Here is a 7,079-nt window from a genome sequence, read left to right as displayed (position 1 = left end):
ACATGTACCCCTGTACCAGATTCTGCTACTAGTATGCTTCCTTGTATCCTTACATTCTCCTGAATCAGCACCCACAGAACCTGTGTGCCCTGTACCATCATATATCCCAACCGTTCAGCACCCTCACATCTACCCACAGGTGAAAGTCTTACCCTACTGAAGCCAGTGCGTAGAGTCTGGAGAACGTGATTATTTCTTCTAATGAGAGGCACCAATGCAAGGTTACAAGACACAGAAAATATCAGGAATATATGACACCACGGAAGGAACATAATACATTTTTAGTAACAAACCCCCTAAAATGGAGATCTATGAATTGTCTCACAAAGAATTTAAAATGATCTCTTTAAAGAAATTTAGTGAGCTTCCAGAGAACACACACGCAACTCAATGAAGTCAGGAAAATAATACATGGACAGAGTTCAACAAAAAGACAGAAGTCACAAAAAAATATGTATCAGAATTCAGTTTTTGAGTAGGGTTCTCTTTCTGGCTTGAAAACAGTCCTCTTCTTGTAGTGTTCTCACAGGATCCTGCTTCTGTGTCCATGTGGAAAGAAAAAAGTGCCCTCAGGTGTCTCCTCTTCTCTTATGAAGACATCAGTCCTATCAGATTGGGGCCCCACCCCTATGACCTCATTTCACAATAACTACCTTCCTAAAGGCCCTATTTCCATACACAGTCAGATAGGAAGTTAGGGCTTTAGCATATAAATTGTAGAAGGACACAATTCATACCATAACAGTCTTCCCTCTCGCCCCACCCCCCACCCCAAATGCATGTCCTTCTCACATGAAAAAATCATTCATCTCAAAACAACATCCCCAAAACATTTTAATATAAACATTCCAGCATTAATTTGAAGTCCAAAATATCATGTAAATCAGACATGGGAGAGACTTTAGACATAATTCATCCTGAGACACAATTCCTCTCCAGCTGTAAATTTGCGAAAGTAGATGAGTCATGCACTTCCAAAAATACAATGGTGGGACAGGCATAGGCTAGGCACTCCCACTTCAAACGGAAGAAATAGGAAAGAAGAAAGTGGAGGGCATGCGGGGATGGGTCCCAAGGAGTCCCAAAGCTAGAGCAAATTCCAATAGACCCTAAGGTTAGAGAACAATCTTCGAGGCTCATTAATTTGCTCTCAGGCCCACTGGGGCAGTAGCCTCACTCCCAAGATCCTGAGGCTGTGGCCCTAACCCCTTCAGCCCTTTGCAAAAACGAAAAACAAGAAAGAGGACTGACCATCTGAAACTAAGGAGGAAACAGCCTTACTCTGGGCCTGGGGTGCTAGTGGTAGCCCTGATAATCTTTGAATTGTCTTTATGGTCATTCTTCCCCTTTCTTATATGATATATCATACTCCCTGCTGGATAACTCAGTTGTCCCAACTGTAGAGTCCTAGAAGCCTTAAAGCCTTTTTTTATTTCATGCTATTTCTGTTTCCTTCAGTTCAAACTAGCAGTGTCCTTAAACCCATCTCTATTCTGGGATTCTGCTGAGATTGTTGATAGAATAGAATCATGGGTAATTTCTTTATGGAGTGATTGTCCAGATACCCCCTTGGTATTTTCTCCAGAACATGTTTTGTGGGAGGGTTTTTTGTCAGAATGAGTAGGCTGAGAATTTCCCAAATCTTCAAGTTATGGTTCCTTTTTTGCTAAACAATTCTTTCAGTGTATCTCTCTCCTTTCCCATTTTACTATAAGCAGTGAAGAGAAATCAGGCCACACATTCAACACTTTGCTTACAAATCTCCTCTGCTAAATATCCATCACTCACAAGACTAAAGACAAAGGAATTGTACATAAGCACTGTAATTAAATTGAGGGGGGTTTGCCCATGGGGGTACACGTTAATAATTCTGAAGCCACAATTAATGGATAGTGGAACTGAACAATCAAGTAAATAAATGGCAATGGTAGGAACCAGGTTTCTCATGGTTGGAGTGGGTAGTTACAGACAAGCGATAATTCATGTGGTAATGACTTAGAGGTCTAGACAACAGTATAAATTCATGTTTAGCTTATGACAAATGGTTACATAAATGATATTTATAGATATGTGTATATACACAGGTTAGCATACATACATTTATTTTGCTCTGTCAGCTGAGAAGACCTAAAGGAAATGACACCCCAGAAGCAACAAGTATACCTAGTACCCAGATCTTGGTTCTTGGAACCATTCTCCAATAAAAAAAAGTAGGGTTCCTTGGAGAAATGACTAATTCTAGGACTGGGACAGGAAATACACAAAATGAGCCTTTGAGCAACAAAGTAAGACTGTGTTGGATTATAACCCAAAGTATAAAATAAATATCCATAAATTCATACAGATATAAACAAGTAATTGAATATATAAATAAGAAAGATTGACAAATCACCCTTGCAGAATAATTAAAAATAATTTATATAGGTACTTTACCAGATACTTCATTCTTGAGAAGGGGGAGTATTAATTCTCTACTCCTTGCATGTGTGTGACTCATAGTGTCTTCCTTCCAAAGACTGCAGTCTGAAAAGAGAGAAAAAAGAGTAACTTTACAGTGGAGAAATCTAATACACACTACCTCAGTCAGGTGACCAAGTCAACATTAATTGTGACAATTCATGTGGATATGGGTACCATAATAAGATATGATGAGACTTCCACTTAATCTCTGTTGTTTCCTGCTCAAAAAGTCTTAATTACAGTCTAATAGTAAGAAAAATGGACCAATTCCAACAGAAGAACATTTTACAAAATAGCAGACCCTCAGCACTCCCGACAGCTGTCAAGGTCATCAAAAACAAGGAAATCACTGGAACAATCATAGCCTGGGGGAGCCTAAGAAGACATGATAATGAAATGCACTATAGTATCTTAGCTGGGATTCTGGAATAGACAAAAAAAGCACTAGGTAAAAGCTAAAAAAAAATCAAAATAAAGTATGGACTTTAGTTTAAAATAATGTATCAATAATAGTAATTTAGTTATGACAATTGACCCAGACTAATGTAAGATGTCATTAATAGAGGAAAATGAGAATGGGGATATGGGAACTCTACACTATGTTTGCAAATTTTTGTAAATCTAAACTTTACAAGTTTTGTAAACTGTAAAATTAAAAAGTTAATTTAAAAAAAAACTATCACTTAGATCCTTTTTCTCAAAATGAAAATATGTCTATGACAGACAATTAAGCTTAAAACACAGATTTTAAAAATATTGTCATAAACATTAGTGACAACAATAATTAATATTTTCCATCAAAATTCTTTAGAGATACTTATGAATGACTAGAAATTCCTAAAAATACATTCAACAGAGGTTTCCATTTTACTGCAGTCTTGCCACATACAGTAAACTCAAACCTCTGTAACATTTTACTCTAGGTTAACATACTTAATTCATGTATGCATTTATTTTTAACTCCCTTCCTCTCTGTAAAAAAAATCAATAAAATATATTTAAAAAATAAATAAATAAAAATGTATGCTCTAAACTCATAAAGTTGTGGCATAATAATTCACTTCTTTTCATTATAAATGAAAAAAAAAAACCAAAATCATCGTGGTTTGAATTGTTGCCCTCCCCCCTTTGTAACAGGAGTTAGGTCTGTCTTATTAACATACACCTGTACACACATCTGTGCACCACTTATAAACTGGTACCTTGAATGTTAACCACATGAGTATTAACAAATCCATAATGAGTAAGGAATCAATAATTTCATCAGGCCAAAATCCAGCATCCCCCTCAAATGCTAAATGTTTGAAATATGCAGATAAACCTCTCAAAAAGGCATAAAGCACTAAGTCATTTATATAGCTATGTGGTCACTTAAACTTTGGGGGGACAGGGTAAGTGGACAAATGAATAAATTAAGCATAAACATTTTTAATACTCAAAATCACTGATCACTGAACAACTTGAAGACATAAAAATGTATCTTACTCAAACTTTTACTTTTAGAATTTCTAATTTCTCAGTAATTTGATGAAAACATTTGTGTTATTTGGTGATACATCTACATATATTTTATCAAATAGCAAAAGATAATATGAATAGGAATATAAAATGGAAGAGACATTCATTTTAGTTTGTGGTTAGCAAGAAACTAAGCAAAGATCATGCAGAATAAAAGTAAGAAACAATAGAAGACATGTATATAGTATATCAAATAGAATGTGACTTACTCAATTGAGTAATAATTTAGACATGATATAAAGATAAATGCAATTATCAATTACCAGTCCATACATTCAGATGATAATAAATGGGTTTAATTATACTTATGAGGGGCTTTTCCAATAATGCTTACATATGATTAATTGGCTTACTCATTTGGGAAGGGGAAGAAAATAATTCAAAAGTGAGCTAATCTTTTCTCCATAGAATCAAAGATCACAATTATGGGGAAAAAAACCACACAGTTTTATGGGGAAATTAGCATAACTCTCTCAGGCTTTGTCTATCCACATCCAGCTATTTTAGGAATTGTTGAAGTAGTCAACAATTCAAACAGGAAGCTTCCATTGCACTCAAGCAGTTGTTGGAATTTGACACTTTTTATTTTGTTTATTTGCATAATTGTAAACTAGTAGTATATAAAATCATGAAAGCTAAAGATCTCAATTATAATAAAGTTACTTGGCATTATATTAGGCAATTTCTAGAGTCTTAATTACCCCTTTTCTCACACCTTAATTTTCCAGGTGCTGCTCTATGTTCTTCAGCCAATAGATGGGCCATAGTTAGAAGACTTAGTTCCATTGGGGAGTGGGATCTTGGTTAATTTTTGTTGTCCTTAAGCCACTTTAAACTACCCAGGGTTTGTAATGTGCCTCATTTTTACTAAACCACAGTCTTTCTGTTGAACCCACTAAGCTCTCTTCACAGCCCACAATTGTACTTCTATTGTGGCTTTCTGTTGTGACTTCTGGTCTCCACCACTGGGACTGGATTGTTATCTCTGTCATATAAATACATTAGAAAACTTCACCCTGCACATAAGACATGCTTCCTTGCACTTGTACCACACATAATAACCTTTAAGAATTTGGTTATGTAGTAGTCAGAATTCCTGCTATGACCAGTAAAGAAGAAAATGAGACTATTAACTTTCTTTTTATCTCAATACCATCCTAAGACTGGGTTACATGGTTCACAAGGATACAAGTATTGTAATTATTTGTCATTAAAGCTTTATTTTCATGCTCACTTTGGTAGCACATACTAAAATAGAAACAGTACAGAGAAGATTAGCATGGCCCCTGTGCAAGGATGACATGCAAATTTGTGACACGTTCCATATTTTCTTTGCTTTTAATATAGTTTTAATTGATTTTAGAGAGAGAGGAAGGGAAAGAGATAGAGATAGAAACATCGATGAGAGAGCTAGCCCGAAACCTGGGTATGTGCTCTGACCAGGAATTGAACTGGTGACCTCTTGGTTCATGGGTCAGTGCTTAACCACTGAACTGTCCTGGCGTGTTCCATATTTTGTGCGATATCCCAGTAGGCATCCTCATACTGTACACACACACACACACACACACACACACACTCTCACAAAACCACTTAATTTTCCAAAAGAAATGATCCTTATTTGATTCTTTAGCAGTGCTACCTTAGTTTACATGACAGACAGTACATGGTAAAGACATTGGCTATGCACCAAAAATTTGTGTTCTGTTCATAATACAGAGCAGTTTCTGGGATGCAGATGCTCAAATCGGGATTATAATCTCCAGCTAACCTTGGATTCAGATGTGTCCCTGTGGCATCCTATACCCAAGACCTGCCCTAAAACTCACCATCTCTAGTATCCTGTGGGAACCAGGCTAGGTTCTCAACAGAAGAGTGAAGAGGTACTTAAGCTGGGCTCTTACCAATAGATCAGCTTACAGTGAAAATAGGCCACAATAAACAAAAATCTATTGTAGGCAATCATTCAAGATATTCCCTTATATTTGATTACTAACTCATTATCTTAAATAATTTTTTCATAGAATCAGCTCCTGGCTCCATAGCATCCTAACACTCACTGCTGATTCTTGTCAGAGCAACTAGTAGTTGCTATCTAGCTACTCCTACTGATTTCTTTGGTATGCCTGAATGGGATGGTATTCTTCTTTTAGGACTCTATGAGGTATTTTCCTGTGCTGAATCCCCTAAAAGAATCAAACCAATCTCCATATATTTTTCAAAGAACAGAGTAACGGGTGGAGGGGCTGTGAATTCAAACGCCTTGCTACAAGGAAATAATACTTAGCATGTATGGGCACTATTCCCAGAGAAAAAGATCAGCATAATTTTAGCTGGTTAACAAAGGAAATTCAGACTTTTGAAAAAAATAGAAATTAGCATTAGAAAGCCACAACCTTTCCTAGATTGGAGAAACAAAGAGAAAAGTGGTATTCTAGGATCTCAAAAGTTAAGGTCAAATGACAGTAGTGGGAATCAGGGCAGGCCTGCCCAGAGGGAGCTAGAAACAATGAGGTGACACAGCTACAGACAGAGAAGCTCTTCAAAGCAGAGAGGAAAGAAAAAAAAATAGTCTGGTTGCTTCCTCCCTGCCTCCAATCACCCACCAGTACCTCCCACCAGCCGAAGGTCCTAGCAGAGATAAGATGAATAATGAAGCTGGGTGCAGAGGGGCGCCAATTAACATTGTTGCAAACAACCCAATTTGTGGATGGCTCTCACTGCATGGCGGCTAAAGAAGCTGTGTCTCTTCTTGGGTCACATCTCTAAGCGGCAGTCATTGATCAGATCTCATCCCATGCTTTAAGCTTTTCCCCTGAGGCTTACCTGTGGTCACGTTCCTGAATTTTGAAACCCACGGACAAATCTTCCATGTAACTATGGTTCGGTGATGAACAATTTACTAGTTCATCTACCCCTAACTACTCACACCCATTATATAAGAGAAACTAGAGACATGATAACCCATTTTCTTTATGAGGTGCTATCACGTGTGCCCTTTCATTTGTTTCTTTTGTGCTAGCAGGGAGGTCACCTAGAGTTTCCCTTGAAGTCTTTCTTCTTAATAACCTGAAGTCATTTTACAACGTACTAGACTGCAG

At 37.0% G+C, this 7,079-nt stretch overlaps 1 non-coding gene across 1 annotated transcript; it reads left to right on the top strand.

The window, feature by feature from the left end:
• Positions 1-5,206: 5,206 nt before the first annotated feature.
• Positions 5,207-5,309, top strand: LOC111825058. The gene has a single exon (XR_002828173.1). It is a non-coding gene; the product is annotated as a U6 spliceosomal RNA (small nuclear RNA).
• The last annotated feature ends 1,770 nt before the right edge of the window (positions 5,310-7,079 follow it).

This window comes from Myotis lucifugus, unplaced genomic scaffold (assembly GCF_000147115.1).
Source record: "Myotis lucifugus unplaced genomic scaffold, Myoluc2.0 scaffold_12, whole genome shotgun sequence".
NCBI classification, from domain to species: domain Eukaryota; kingdom Metazoa; phylum Chordata; class Mammalia; order Chiroptera; family Vespertilionidae; genus Myotis; species Myotis lucifugus.
This window is presented reverse-complemented; position numbering and strand designations above follow the sequence as displayed.